Genomic DNA, 16,066 nt, shown 5'->3' with positions numbered 1-16,066 from the left:
TAAAATAATCACCATGGCATCATAACAACTTCATTAGACTCTATATTACCCTCAAATGTTTTACTTAGCCAAATCCACCTTGCACAAGCTCTATGGAAGCAATGATTCAATCTTAATCTGATTGCTTGAAATGCTCACAAGGAAATTATCATGGCAAAATTCATCACTCCATAATATGCATTCTACCCATATAGTATCTCCTACAAAATGATGAAAACTCCTCAATATAAACCTATTTATGCAATGTGTCCTAGAGAATATGCATTGAAAAATGTACATGGTGCCCAACCATTCATATGATTTGAGATTTATGCAATGTCGAATCCATGATATGAAATCAATCAATCGATGCTTCCACACGAAAATTTTTGAATGCATTAAAGAAAATGTGCCTAGACTATCTATATGTGCTTGTGAATCATGCAAAATGCAAAGAAAAAAAAACGCACACAATGAAAAACAGATTCCTAATGATGTTGAGTAATGATATCAAAATCTTGGGAAAAAACTCTGCCCTCAAGTTCGCAGTGGTGGTCACGCATCATCATGACATCTACCCTCTCTAAACATGCACATGCTCTGGTATGTGTCAAATTGTTTACCACTTGCAATATTATTTCCACCAGGATCATATGGAAAATTGTCTGGGTAATGTCACAAGTAGGTAAGTTGATATAGGTTATTAGAGCATCCTCCTAGATCATATGGACAAATCAAAGTAGGTAAGTTTTCATAGATCATCACAACATCTAGTGGCTTGATATTCTCTTCTACAAAAATCTTCTCCATATAGCATTCAAATCTTATTTGGTTGGTTGATATTTAAACAATCATGTAACTCCAAACACTCTTTCTTGCTTCAATTGAATAAGTCTTGTTTGTGCCTTGACCACTTTGGTGTTTATATCCATATCCATCTCCATAAATGGCATTAACATAGGCAAATCCTCATCACTATCCAAAGGTAATCTGACCTTCTTGTCAACTAACTTATATTTTGTTTGTACTCTGGCTTCTTCGCTACACTCTACAAATTTTAGCTTTTGTTGTAAATACCCTGATAAACACAAATTTTATTGTGTATAAACAACACCCAACTATTTTTGCTGAAATATTTCAGCAAATAATACTTTTTGATGAGAATTCTCAGCACCCAAATTTTCTTTTTACATGAAATCAGAAATTTCACAATTCATCTCGCCAGAGAATAGACTTGTAGGACATATGACATCTCTTGATTTTTAGTTTTCAGCAATGTTGAAAGATCCGATATAGTATCTGAGCATGATAGCCCGTCATAAAGACCATCATTAATCTCCTCATCACAATCAATCTCGACAATCTTCTTCGAGTCTGTAGTCATCTTAATGTCAAAAAGAAACTTGAATCTAGGTTGCTTTTCTAGCTTTGAATATTTTGTTTTCGGGCCTTTCTGATCTTCCTATACTTTCAGCTTTTGAACATTAGCCATACTTTGCTGTAGTTCTGAAGAAGAAGGCTGAGAAACTAGATCATTCCTCCTAGTCAGCCTCTTTGAACCTTCAGGCTAATAGTTATCTCTTTTTTTCTTCTCCTCAACGAGTGCTTCAAATCCTTTAGATTTTTCCATATAAGCATAAATAGAAAAGACATCAACTTGATCATTCCATCCAGTCCCTTTTCTGATCGCATCTCCTATGGCTAAAAGTTCGGATGATAAAGCTTTTCCCTTCTTCTCTGCATGCAGTGCATAGAACCAGAAAGGAGATTTGTCCTTTGGTAACTACTCCAAATGAAGGCCATATAGGTAGCACCTTCTCTTGCCACCTCTCGCATCACATAAAAAGAGTGCAAAAGAGACTCCTCCAATAATTTATTCATACCACCATTACCGAAATTTGGTTTAATCGGTTGCTTTGTATCCCCGAAACATATCATATTGTCCTTCTAGACTACCAACTTTAGCCTTTTCGCCTCTTCAAAATCTTGGCAGTCCTTTAGCTCATGATCTGGACTATCATACTACATGCAATGACAAGCACGGTCATTCTTAGAAGAATTTGCAAGAGTAGAAGAAGTTGGGGCTGAAGTTATAGCTACACTAAGTGGCTCCTGCTCCATTTTGGTCATCTTCATTTGTAGGTCTTTTAAGTTCTTTAAAATTTCCTCCACCATATCTTCAACAGTCAATTTTGTAGATGTTCTGACAACCATAGCATGAATAGGCATAGGATGAGAAATAGTAGAAGTAGTGGATGGTGCAATAGGAGAAGTAAGAGAGGTTGTGGAAGGAGAAGACATCAATGGTGATAAGTGCATCTTGTTCTGCAAACGAGCCTTCCATCTCCACCTCTTTGTAATCGTAGAAACCACATTGACAGTATCCTACCAATCCATCTTCAATCCCATACACTGCATACGGTGTTCAAGAAGCTCTCCCAACTCATCTTGAAGTCTAGGATCAACTGTCTGCAAGAATAACTCCACTTTGTCTGAGTTTAGAGCTCTACGCTCTAGTGCATCCAATTTTTTATATCATTGTTTAAACTCCCTCATTAGCTCAAAAGCACCATGACCTTTGTTGGGCTAATAGACCCACTCTCTGAATGTCTTTCGTGTAGCAATACCATAATCCTCCTGAAAATATTCATCTTTGAGCTCTTTCTTGAAAAAATTCCAGTTAGAGTCCTGCACAAACAAATTTGTCACTCTAACTCTCAAAGCAGGCATGACAAGCCGTAAGAAAAAGTTGCTCCAATTGGTCAGAAATCTGAAGAAGTGCATTTGTCTTTCAAAGGCTTCAATGTAGGAGGCTAAAACATTCCGACCATCAAATAATTTGAGCTCACCAACCACAGCCTAAATCACCTTGGTTGCACCATGCGTATTCTCTTGTTCTTGATGCAACAGCCGTTGTTGATCCAACTGCTACTACTGATGTAACTATTGCTGCTACATAGATAATTGCATCTGTTGATTCTGCATCATAATGATTGAAGAAAGAGCTTGTAATAAAGTCTTCATCTCATTAGTCAAAAAGGAAGAACTACTTGATGAAGAGGGTGGATTATTCGAAGAGTCTCCCATCTGGATGATCAGATGAGACACTTTCACATCACGTTCACCAGATCTCGCATGGAATTGGTGCGAGGGTTCATGAAAGTCGCTCACCGCAGTGGCAGTTTGTGATGGGAGAACTCGAAGTAAAATGAGAAAGAAAATTCTTGATTAAAGATATAGACAAGATAGAGGTTCAAAAGACTTTTGAATATAATCAAAAGATTTTTTTGCAAGATAAGGTCAAATTCTCAAACTGAGAGAGAATAGAACAAGGTGGACTGTTAGGTTTTATGGAAAGATCTTCAAGGAAGGCAAGTAGCACCAAGCTCGAACTCAAGCCACCCTAGTAGAATTTGAGTATGAGAACTCTCAAGATGGCAAGGAGCTCATAGCTCGACTCAAAAGCCACTTCATGGAACCTGATGATGATCTTCAAAAGTAGGTGAGAAGCTTAAAGCTCAACTCAAGACATCTTCATAAGTGACTCGGTGGCAGAAACTTCAATGTAGGCGAGGGACTTAAAGCTCGACCTCAAGCCTTCTCTCCTGAATTTGATGGCAAGATCTTTGAAAAAGGCAAGGGATACAAGCTCTAGGTCTAGCTTCTCTCAATTGATTTTGATGGCCCCTAAGGCTCTCATAATATCACCCTTATATAGTTTTCTCTCCTACATCTTCACCTTTGTGCTTTTCTTCCCCCCAAAAAAACTAAGGCGTTTAGCTTAAAACATTAAGGTTCATGCTTTTAAGGCTTATGCTTTAAAAAAGCATAAACGCTGAACTACTGCGTCGTTTCATCTCTTCATTACAAGCTTAATTATTAAGCATTTTTGCCACCCTTTTTGCCACCTTCACATATGTTGACTGCCTATTGATGTAGCATGTAACGTAGATGAGATGACATAATAGCAGTTGGAGGAACTTGAGGATGAATAGGAGGTGGCTGAGGCTGTGAAGCAGCGATAGCTGCCACCGTGCCACGTACATAAGATTTTCCTATAACCTTGCCTGATATGTTGCACATTCGTTCAATTTCCAAGGTTTTGGTTGTCCAATATTGCCAAAATAATCCGCTTGTTCTCATCCCAATCCTTTTGAATGATTTCTGATGTCACGTTCTGCAGAGGGTAGGACCCCATGTGGGGTTGCATCGGGTGCTGCTGCATATGAGTGAGAGAGAGAGAGTGTGCATGTATATTATATACGGTGGAATCTCAAAGCGTATACATATTTTCCATTGTATCCAGCATCATTATTGTTTGATATGCCAGCAAAACGATCAGATGACATGCCCTCCTTACATATTTTCCCCTTCCCTTCTAACAAGTCTTGGGTTTTGAGGATACCATTATCATTTCTAAGACAGTTCATGAGCTTGAGGATATGCCTTTAAATGATGTTAGATATAATGATCCACAATTGGAAACAGTTTTGGATGCTTTGTCAAAGGCCTTGATATGCAATTCAAAGATACTTTGAGATATGGACTGCTTTACTATTTTTGGTGATGGTCAGGATGTATCAGATGCAAGTGAGGCTTATTTTATGTTTGATGTGGTACATAATTGTCAGTATAAGTAGATTTTCATGCATTAGACTCTAAAAGAGTAGACATGTTGCTTTGTCTTTATTGATGGGTGCATTGATAGTCTTTGTTGCTATGAACACCCAAGGCCTGATGACCTTGGAGTAGATGCTTAGTATGATATTTGAGTTGTGAAAATGCTAATCATTTTGATCTATGATCCAGAGAGATGCCTTCTTATGTGCATGATGAGCGACAAGTTGATGCAATGGGTATTTTACCTAGGTGGTGCATTGGTAGCACATATCGAAGCATGTGCAGGTTTTGAGGGGGTGGATGTCGTACCATTACATAGACATAGTGTGAAAAACCCTAGAGTGCATCATCATCTGGCCTTCTTATTGATCTAGAGATTCAATGCCATATTTGTCCACTAGTGTCAGTATCCATCATAGTATAGGCGATTCAAAAATATAGGATTTTTGGATAATTTTAGTGGCCTATTTTTTATATTTTGGATATTATTTTTTGCAAATATCCTAGAAAGGTATAGAAAACTTCTAGAATAGGGTGACACACAAAAAAGCAAGTCTCTTTTCAGTGAGTTTTGGGAGGTCTCATGCAAAAAGAAGGGCTTTCAAATTTGTGCATGGATGTGATCACAGTTTTCAAGCAATAAACAACATTTTCGATGAGGAGGAAGAATAAGGAGTGATCTGGGAGAATCATAAGCAAGTGTCATGTGATTTTACCCCCCTTTCATCAAAGCCAATGAAACCATAAAATTTTCCATTCAAGGAATATAAAGAAGCTAGAGTTTGGTGCATGTTTTTGGTCAACTAGGGAGCTCCATGAGATCTAATGCTTGAAGATTGCTTTCGAGAGGTCCATGACAAGGATTTTGTTTATCATCTCATGTTCTATCAATACATAGTGCTTTGAATAATTGATCTTTGTCTTTATATTGTGTAAACGCTTTGGTATATTTGAATCCCTTGCCTATTCTTTTTCTTTTTTTCTATCTCTTATTCTCTCTTTCCTTCCCTCTCTAATCCCACTGGCATGGGTATGACCTTTTGACTTAAAACCCTCTAACAATGGGGGATAGAATTTTTTGAACCACATGCATTTTAAAGTCTTTTCAATCAATGAATAGATGATTCTCTTTATTGATATAGCACCACCATGTGTGGGTGAATCCTTCGAAGTGGAGAGAGGAAAATATAATTTCTTGATAATCTGTGAGTGGATAGATGTTAAAGTAGGACTCTAACTTGGATGTCCATTCTCCCAAGTATGATGGTGAGGGAGATTTCCCATTGTACTTAGTGAGAATATTCTTGTTACAAAGATCAGGTGGGCCTTGCTACCCATGGAACCCTTGCTATCCATATATACCATGATGGCCATATGTACCTTCCTGCCCATACATACCATATTGTGCATTTATCCCATGCTGCCCATTATAGACATATTGCCCATTGTTTCCATGTTACCCATGATTTCCATACTTTAAAACCATTAATACCATACTTTCCATTATGGGACTAATTGATATAAGTTCCATTGGGGCTTTGAGGGAGAGTAGGGGAGCTTCTACCAATGGTGGGAGAGGGCCTCAATGGAGGGTTGGATGCATGGATGATGGGAAAGCTCAACAAAGGCTTTCCATGAGCATGAGAGAATTCACAAAATTCATAGATAGAAGGGGGAATATCTTTGGATCTAAGAATGCCATGTGTACCATGTAGGGGCTCTAGTGGTGGACGGCATCGAGACTCATGCTTGGATGCATTCACCTTTTCTAAGGAGGAAGTGGTAGCTAGCTGAGCTACAAGAGTGTTGACTTGCTCCAGGGTTTGCTAAGTTTGATCATTTTCTCAATTTATTCATAAAATTTTGAAATCATTTGGCAATGGTTGGTGATTATAACATTATACCTCTCCATGTGATGAAGCTTATGCTAACATTAAGTGTGCTTGAGTAGGCGCTGTAGGGATCCATATCAAGCACTTCCTCATGCACATCACCATGGAAATATTGTATCGAGCTACGTTCATCATTCATTGAGGTCTTGGAGTCTCTCATCTCCCTCTAGAGCTCTTCATGGGACTTAGTTTTGCCTTTCTGGTTAGCCATCTAGATGAAGTCCATAGGACCCATTCTTAGTAAATGGGATGTAACTTTTGGTCGAAAACTCTGATTGGTGAGATTCCTGATTCAAATAAAAAGGGAGGAGGCCATCTTCAATAGTAGCTATTAAGATTGGTGATAGAAAATAATCATAATGTTCTACAATTGGATTTCTATGTCTATTATCCTAGAGTGATTTGCACCCTTTCCACAATGATGTCAGTGCAAAAAAATGTTCATAACTTTCAAACTGTGCTCTTCTTGGGGAGATTTTTTGTTCTAATTAGAGGGGCAAAATCCCTCTTTCAGATGAGATATAGGGTTTAGTCTCAAGTGTAATATAGAGTTTTCTATAATTGAATCTTAATGAGTATCCTGATTGACTATGACTAAAAACACTATTTTTCCTTGATGCAAATGCAATACATGGATGTCTCATAGAATATGGGGCTTGTGAAAAATCATAAATAGCATTCTAAGCATACTGATCACAATTCCAAGCGCATTTTTATATCCATCTGCTTTGTCATCATCACTACATAAGTGGAGCTTAATGCCATACATCTCTTCTGGTTGTATACACCTCAAGTGTCATACATGGGTACTATAAGCAATGAGAGGGTGTCCAATGGGGACTATTTCATTATTGAGAGTTGTCGTCACCATAGGAGGGTACCTACACTTGCATACAAGGATCAAGCTTTGGATTAGAGGGAGGTGGGAAAAGTTCCCCTTGCGCCAAGTTGTGTATCCCTTCAAGGTCTTAAGTGTTAAAGGAGAGTCGCCTCTCTTTTGGCTCATCACCTCCCTTTTGGCATTGGGCTTTTTCCTCAGTCCGAGTATACATGGGAAAGATTTTCATTGATCAATTATCATGAGATGCATTGGAAAGGAAACATTGGGCCGTTTCATGAAATGCAAGGATGAACAAGAGCATGGATAGGGATTACCTTGGCAGTCTAGTGACTCATTGGTGGTTACTACTACTTACCCATCTACAAATGCTTATTACTTGGGATTAATTGAAAGTATATAAGATCAAGAAGGAGTTAATGTGAGAAAATGCAATTGATTTAGGATTATTCATTATGCATTAGGAGGCAAACGGGGTATTATATTCAATGGGAATATGCATAAAATGAAGGATTGAACTAGTAAAGTCTATGCAACCTTAAACTCTCTAACAAAAGGAATTAAGAACACCAAGTGGATTAAGATGAGAGATTAATATCAAATTGACATACCTCTTTAGTGATTGGGAAAGATTGTTGAAGCATGATTCACCATGATGACAATTTCTTTATTAAGCAAGCCAAATTGGTTGGAGCACTCCAATGGATGAAGCCTTCAAGAATTCAAATGCTTCCATTTATGATGGGGGCTCCCAAGCTTGTACCCATGCCCAAGCTTAACCTTCAGTGTCAGAAGCTTTGAAGAGAGCTTTCATGTCTATTCCCAAGAAATCCCTATATGCTAAGCTCCATGTCTTCAATCTGGGTAAGAGAGGTGAAGAGTGGCTGCAGGAGCTCTTGGCGGGCGGCTGAGATTTTAGAAGTGGGAGGACTTGGGTTGAGCCTTAATAGTTGACATAGCTATAGGTGAAGAATCCATGGCTACCCAATTTGTCTAATGCTGTTGTCCATCTTCTAGGGTTTTTTGGAGGGCCGAGAATGCCAAGAGAGGGGAAAGGAGAGAGTGCTATTGAAGAAGTGTCCCACAATGTGCAAGAGCACCAATGAGCAGCAAGAAACTAGAGGGTTGGGGAAAGTAGGGGAAACCAACAAAAAATACACTGAAAATTGCACGGGTTTCCCTACAAGCGTCAAGGTAGCAACCCCCCACTCCATTGATGATCTCAAGCTTATAGTGCTAGGGAGGGGGTTCCAATGCTAAATGGTGTTTTGGGGTGGGCTAGAGCAAGTTCTTGGATATTTTAGGAGCTAATTACCATGGCATCTTGTATGAGAGGAGAGAGAAGTAGGGCTGAGGAAAAAAAGTAAGTAACATTTTTTCCTCTTATAACTCTCGAGTCTCTAATCTTGGTGTGGAACCCCTAAAATTTGCATGAAAGGTAGTGAAGACCTACCAAGTTAGCCATTTTACCTTCAAATATGTTTGAGTCTCTAGTTATAGCTCCTACATGCTCCAAAAAGCCAAAACTAACTATGGTCCTTCCTTTTGTATATATACATGTTACTTGAGTAACTAGGATTTTAGATTTGAAAAGGGACTAGATGAAGAAAGAATAAAGAAGAAAATGACCAAATCTTGATGCTTTGATACTAGTTCTAATGAATGAATTTCAGAGGAGAGAGGAGAATGAGCTAAAGAGAGAAGGAAGAAGAGAAACAAAGACTAAAAGAGGAGAGAGAAAGACATAAAAGAGGGAAGAAGGGAGGAGGAATCCATGGAAGATGAAGATAAAGGTGAAGAGTATGTTCTTTATAATAATTGGTTTGTCTAAACACAGACTCACTACAAGGATACAGAGGCATAGCGACAGTGGTTTTTGACGCAAAATAGTGGCATCGCTATTAATGACGCAAATAGTGACGGTGCTCAGACAAAAAAATGTAGATCGAAACCCAAGCGCGTTATTTTGCTCAAACAAATGAAAGAGAGAGCAAAAGGGAGAGCGAACTCCATCTTGCATTTGAGAGGGAGAGGGAGAGAAAGAGAGAAAGAGGGAGAAGGAAAGCTTCTCACCGCCGCCGCTACCGTTCGCAAAGAAGAGGAGGAAGTGTACGGAGGGCGAAGAGGAGATGCCGTCGCAAAGAGGAGCCGTCGAATCCATCCTCGGGCATTTACGGTGAGGACATTGTTCATTCTTGATTTGTTTTTGCTTTTTCTCTTTTTCTTTTACTTGTTTTTATTAAAAATCATGTGTATTGTGAGAAGGAGAGGAAATGTGAGAGGGAGACGAAGAGATAAAAGAAAAGAAGGAACGAGAGAGAGAGGGAGAAAACATTAAACATAATAGGGAAAGAGAGAAAGAGAGGGAGAGGGAGAGGGAGGGAGAGGTTGTTATTGTTTTTGTTGTTTTATTTCTTCTTTTCTTTTCTTATTTTTTGTTGTTGTTGTGGTAGTCGTGGTAGTGGTAGTGGTAGTGGTAGTGGTAGTTTAATTTCTTATTTTCTTATTTTCTTGTTTGTTGTTTTTGTGGTTGTCGTAGTGGTAGTGGTAGTGATAGTAGTAGTTATTGTTTAATTTCTTCTCTTCTAGTTTGTTGTTGTTGTTGTAGTAGTAGTAGTAGTATTTTTTTCTTCTTTTCTTGTTTGTTGTTATTGTAGTAGTAGTAATAGCAGTAGTAGTAGTAGTAGTAGTTGTTGTTGTTGTTGTTGTTGTTGTTTTTTCTTCTTTTCTTGTTTATTGTAGTGTTAGTGGTTTGTTGTTGTGGTAGTCACAGTCGTAGTCGTAGTCATAGTAGTAGTAATAGTAGTAGTAGTAGTAGTAGTAGTGGTTTTCTTGTTTGTTGTTGTTGTAGTAGTAGTAGTAGTACTTTTTTTTTCTTGTTTATTGTTGTTTAGTATTTTCTTGTTTGTTGTTGTTGTAGTAGTGGTAGTAGTAGTAGGTTTTTCTTCTTTTCTTGTTTGTTGTAGTAGTAGTAGTAGTAGTATAGTTGTTGTTGTTGTTGATTTTTCTTCTATTCTTGTTTATTGTAGTGGTAGTGGTAGTGGTAGTGGCAGGGGTAGTGGTAGTGGAGAGAGAGAGTTGTTGTGGTAGTGGTAGTGGTAGTCGTCATAGTTTTGATTGTAGTAGTAGTAATAGTAGTTTTCATGTTTGTTGTTGTTCTAGTAGTAGTAGTTTTTTTTCTTTTCTTGTGTTTTGTTGTTTAGTTTTCTTGTTTTTTGTTGTTGTTTTTGTAGTTTTTCTTATTTACTTATTTGTTGTTATTATAGTAGTAGTAGTTGTTATTGTTTTTTTTTTCTTCTTCTTCTTCTTTTCTTGTTTATTATAGTGGTAGTGGTAGTGGTTTGTCCTAGTTGTAGTCATAGTCGCGGTCGTAGACGTAGTCGTAGTCATCGTAGTCGTGGTTGTAGTAGTAGTGGTTTTCTCGTTTGTTGTTGTTGTAATATTTTTTTGTTTTCTTGTTTATTGTTGTTTATTTTTCTTGTTCGTTGTTTTTGTAGTAGTAGTAGTTGTTGTTGTTTCTTCTTTTCTTATTTATTGTAGTGGTAGTGGTAGTGGTAGAGAGAGAGAGATGTTTTGTTAAAGGAAATGAGAGAGGGAGAGGAAGAGAAAAAGGAAGAAGGAATGAGAGAGAGGAAATAAAAATACAACATAATAAAGAAAGAGAAAAAGAGAGAGAGATGGAAGGAGAGGAGCGAATGAATGGATTAAAAACAAACAGAGAGTGGTGGCGAGGTCCGGTGAGGTCCGGTGCAACACCACAAGATGGGAAACACTCTAACATATGTTAATTTGTGGGTGGGTGGAGACTTTACATACGTTAATTTTTGCTGAGTTACAAGAGAAGAAATCCCTTCTCAAACAATTTAAGAAATAAAAAAAGAATGATAACAAAAAAAAATTGTTTGTCATAATGTAGAAAAAATGGAAAATGATGAAGGCCGTGATGTTCAAGATCGCGAGCGTATCTTAATCAATGTATCCCATGTCCTTGCTCTCAATGTAAGCTAGCAATTAGACAAAAACGTTGATTGTCTATAGAACACGTACGACGCTTTGGCGAGTTTCAATCTGAGATCATTGATCAGGCGATCTTAGATTTTGAGAAAACAGTAAGAAAAGTTTATATCAATCATGCATTGTATTCACAAGCTAGTTGAATACTATATACAAAAAGATTAGGTGTGGCTGCCAAATTTTCTATCGAAGGAGGTGACGTCTCATCCCAAGGAGGAGTGCACCCTTTGCAGCCAGTTTAGAAGAGTTTGCGGGCGTGCGATGGATGGAGTGTCTGAGCCCATCCACCACTTGGAAGGATCTACCCAATGTATACCGTCAATACGAGAGGAGACAAGCAGCTTTCAAGACTTAACTATAATCTTGGAGCTTGAGATTGAGGCAATGATCGATGCATTGATGCCCATGGATGTCAAGACTTCAGATCCACTTAGAGAGGAAGTATCCATACCATTATATGATGGGTGCTGAGTATCTCACCTGAAGATACTGCTTGCACTCCTAAATGTGCAAGAAAAATACGGGTGGAGCGATGCGAGTGTGATCGAGTTTATCAAGTACCTTGTACGTACTCTTCGTTGATTTCTTTTCGACACTATCAATAAAAATATTTGTGCTTTTTCAAGGTGTTTTATGATTTTTTTTAAAGATTACTAAAGTATCATATATTATCACTTGCAAATACCATACCCAAGTCTCGTGATGATACATGATATGTTTTACGAAAGCTTGGCATGGACTACAACAACATTCATGCATGCATCAACAATTGCATAGTGTTTCGAGGAGAATACGAGACTATGGAGACATATCCAAACTGTGGTGCTCAAAGGTATTGACAAGACTTGCAAGGGAAAATTATCCCTCAAAAAGTTCTTAGACACTTTTCGCTTATCCCCCGCATAAACCACATGTTTTGTACGTCTGACATGGCAAGCTTGACAACTTGGCATGCACATAATAGATCCATAGATGGAGTTCAACGAGTATCAACAGATTCACGCACATGAATCCACATTGATTCTACCTTCCCAAGCTTTGCCTGAGAGCCAAGGAATCTTTGGCTCGGTCTTGCAATGGATGGCATGAACCCATTCGGTCTATGCTCAACTTCTTACAATGTGTGGCCTATAGTCCTTGTCAACTACAGTATCCCTCCATGGCTTTCTATTAAGAAAGGAAATCTCATCCTTAGCTTACTCGTTCCCGCCCGCTTCAAAGTCAAAAATATGGATGTGTATCTTCATCCATTAGACGATGAGCTTAAGATTTTGTGGGAGGAGGGGGTCACCATGCAAGATATGAGCAAGTGCGATGGTCGACCGCCAATAAGCCATTCTCATGTGGACGATGCATGACTTTCTAGGATTCAGAGATTGCTCAAGTAAGTAGGCTTCTATTCTTGTTGATAATATCTATCATAGCTCGTTTAAGTTTGTATTCACTAGATAGAGGTACTGGGACAGGTCTGGTTACCTCAAGTTATCATACATGTTCATTGTGCAGGCCATAGTTATACTCTCGAAGGTGACGAACCATGAAGAATATGGTATATCAAGGATACACCACCTTCTTGCGGGAGGGTCATGAACTCAGGGAAGGTTTTCTTGGATGACCTCTAGCACGTATGAATGCCCAAAGCTGGTACCAGCAGTTGAAAATGGTCCACATGGAGTCACATCCAAATGGAATGCTACGGTTCTTAGTTTTCTATGAGCTGCCATATTGGACCCACTTACAGATCAACCACTTGTTGGATCCCATGCATATTTTCAAGAATGTGGGCAGCTTACTATGGGACCACATCACAAGAAAGAGAGACACTTTAGGGGCACGAATGGATTTGAAGGAGGTAGGCAAGATGGAGGTGCCTGGGCCGCAGTGGAGTGTTGATGGCTGCTTGCAGCTACCTCGCACTCCTTGGGTTTTGTTCACTAAAGAAGAGTGCATTGGGAAGCAAATAGTCAAGTCTATCTGCACTCCAACGGGTATGATGCGTTCTCTCAGGTCTGCGTTTTCTAAAGACGACCAATTATTAGGGCTAAAATCCCATGATTGGCATAATATATGTCAGGTTTGTACTAGGAATGGATTGTAAGTGGCCTATGTATTTTTCTATTTGGAGTGTAGTCATTGTTCATAATGCTTTCTCCTTTGTGGCAGTTTGTACTACCGATTGAGATCACATGATGCCTTACTCGAGAAATACGTAGGGCAATTTACAGGTTGTCGACTTTAGCGCAATGGATCTCACAGAAGGAGATTAAGACATCCTCTATTGAGTCCGCGAGGCAGGGAGCAGTGGAGACGATCTATCTCTTTGAGAAATACTTGTCTACCAGCATGCTTACGATACAAATCCACCTTCTTATGCATATTGGAGATGAAGTGGAGATTGCTAGACCTGTCCATATGCGATGGATGTTCTTCTTGGAGCACTTCATGAAAACCCTGAAAGGTTGGTTGGTGTCTAAGGCGCTAGTGTATATTTCATAATGGCTACCAACGGTAGATTCAGACAACAATATGCTACGGTCACTGAAGGACGATGATAGACTGACCAGAGATGGTTGGAAATGGGGTAGAAAAAAGAATGGATGCTACAATGGAGGAGAAAGTGAATTGTTTTTGTATGTTGCATCATGCCTCTATTGAAACGTGGATTGCTAGGTACTAGCAAGCTAGCAAAGATCGAGAGGAAGTGCGATCTGAATTTCAACGTAGTACACGCCATCGAACCGATTCGATATTCCAAGGGCATGGAGGAGATGTCGCGGTTTATGTCAATGCGATGGTTGCATAGAGCTTTGACCGCAACATCTTGTGAAGGGATGGCATGTAGAGGAGCCAACATCGGGTAACAATGATGAAAATACAAGAGTCCAAGAATTCTTTGAGAACAAGGTGGACTCACCCTTTTGTGGTGACATGTCTATCAACCTTCCAGTGTATGCGGAGTTGTGTGAGGAGATTGTCGTGGGACCATAGGATACTTCATACTTGGGGCATCCACCTACTCAATTCGTTGACAAATCGTTTATAAGGGTACATAAGATATGCATTTTAAGTAAGATCATTTTTTAAATATTTATATTATTGTGCTTTGTATGATTTATATTGATTATGCTAACATCGTTTTTTTTCTGTGCAAGTGATTTTTGTGGATATTTAGATCATCAGGCTAAGTCGAGGGATGAGCAATGAGGAACTGCAAGAGATCTTAACGCGTATGTCTCTAGTTCAAATGGTGAGATTCAGAGACATGGCAGAGTTGGACACTATTAGGCCACTCTATTAGATCTACTTCGGCGCGATCTGATGCTTCAGTTTCTAGCAAACAAGGTCCATGCTCTAGACTTGGGCCAGACGGAGGGAGTGGTTCAGGGAGATGCTGCAGAGATCGGGATGCAATGAGCCCATGATCAGCTCGGGATACAGGTACTACTCCTTGCTCTCATGACGGTTCGAGAGAGCGTGGCTCAGGTGGTTGCTATGGAGGTACGGATGTGGTGTCTCCATCTCATCATTCTACTAGAGTTGTGTTGTGGTATTGTTGTGCATTTGAGGTGTGGAATCCACCAAAAAGTTTGTGTGTGAGACATTTGTTACTTTGTGCATACTTAGACGTTGTGCTTTGCTCTGCCTGAATGTTTTTCCTTCAGTTGGTTCATGTTCAATTTCACAGAAGAGACAAGTGCTATTTGGGAGTGAATTTGGTATTTGTTACAAACAATTTAGAAGGAGAATGGGCTCTAGATCTGCAATGAGTATGGTTTTCTCGAGCTTCTCAAGCTGTTTGCTTATGCTGAAGATACAAATGGTATCGACAAGGGAGTACGTTCAAGAAGACCAGGGAGTTCAAGAATACCAGGGAATTCTAATTTGGAAACCTCAAGGAACTTAGGAGCATTAAAGCATAAAAATCTGGACATAGGGGATGAGGGGAAAATGAAATGCCAAGGCAAGGATCAATAGATGATACTGAGATTGAGTCTGAAGCAAACATAAGTGGAGGGAAACAAAAACAAGAAGAGTTGAAATCAAAATGTGATTGTTTTATGAGCAACTTTGATCAACTTGAGCAAGTCTATTTTGCTATGCGTTGGAAAGTTCAACCTGAGTCTTGTAGTAATATAACTCACTCTGAGAGTAAGTGCACTAGTATAGCTACAGATGTGATGCATGGTGAAGGCTTTCACGTTTTTAATAGTCTTGAACAGGACTATCTTGGATGTTTCTTTGATAGCTTATGCAAGTATGCAAGGTATAGCAGATTTGAGGTGAAGGCCACTCTTCGCCATGGTGACCTGATGAATACTACCAACATGGTCTGCTCATTGGGCTTTGACCGTGATCAAGAATACTTTGCAACAGCTGGAGTTTGCAGACGGATCAAAGTTTTTGAATGTGATGTAGTTTTGAATGAGAATGTAGATATTCACTTCCCTGTTATTGAGATGGTAAACAAGTCCATGCTCAGTAGTATGTGTTCGAGCAGTTATGTCAAAAGCCACATTGCATCAAGTGACTAATATGGTGCTGTGCAGCAAGATAATGCATTTTGAAATCCTTAATGAAGTTGGCGAAGCTTTGGTAGAGAGGCAAATAGCAATGACCATTGAGGAAAGAGAAGAAGAGGCCAGTTCCTAATTCTCAACCTTTTATACAGGTGTCTCTGAAGGTCCCAGTACAAGGCTGAGGACCAGAAATGCTGGGAAATTGG

The sequence above is a fragment of the Lygodium microphyllum genome, chromosome 10 (genome assembly GCF_053477565.2).
Source record: "Lygodium microphyllum isolate KBCC chromosome 10, Lygodium_microphyllum_v1.1.10, whole genome shotgun sequence".
In the NCBI taxonomy this organism is placed as follows: Eukaryota; Viridiplantae; Streptophyta; class Polypodiopsida; order Schizaeales; family Lygodiaceae; genus Lygodium; species Lygodium microphyllum.
The sequence above is the reverse complement of the archived record's forward strand: the minus strand, read 5'-3'. Positions refer to the sequence as shown.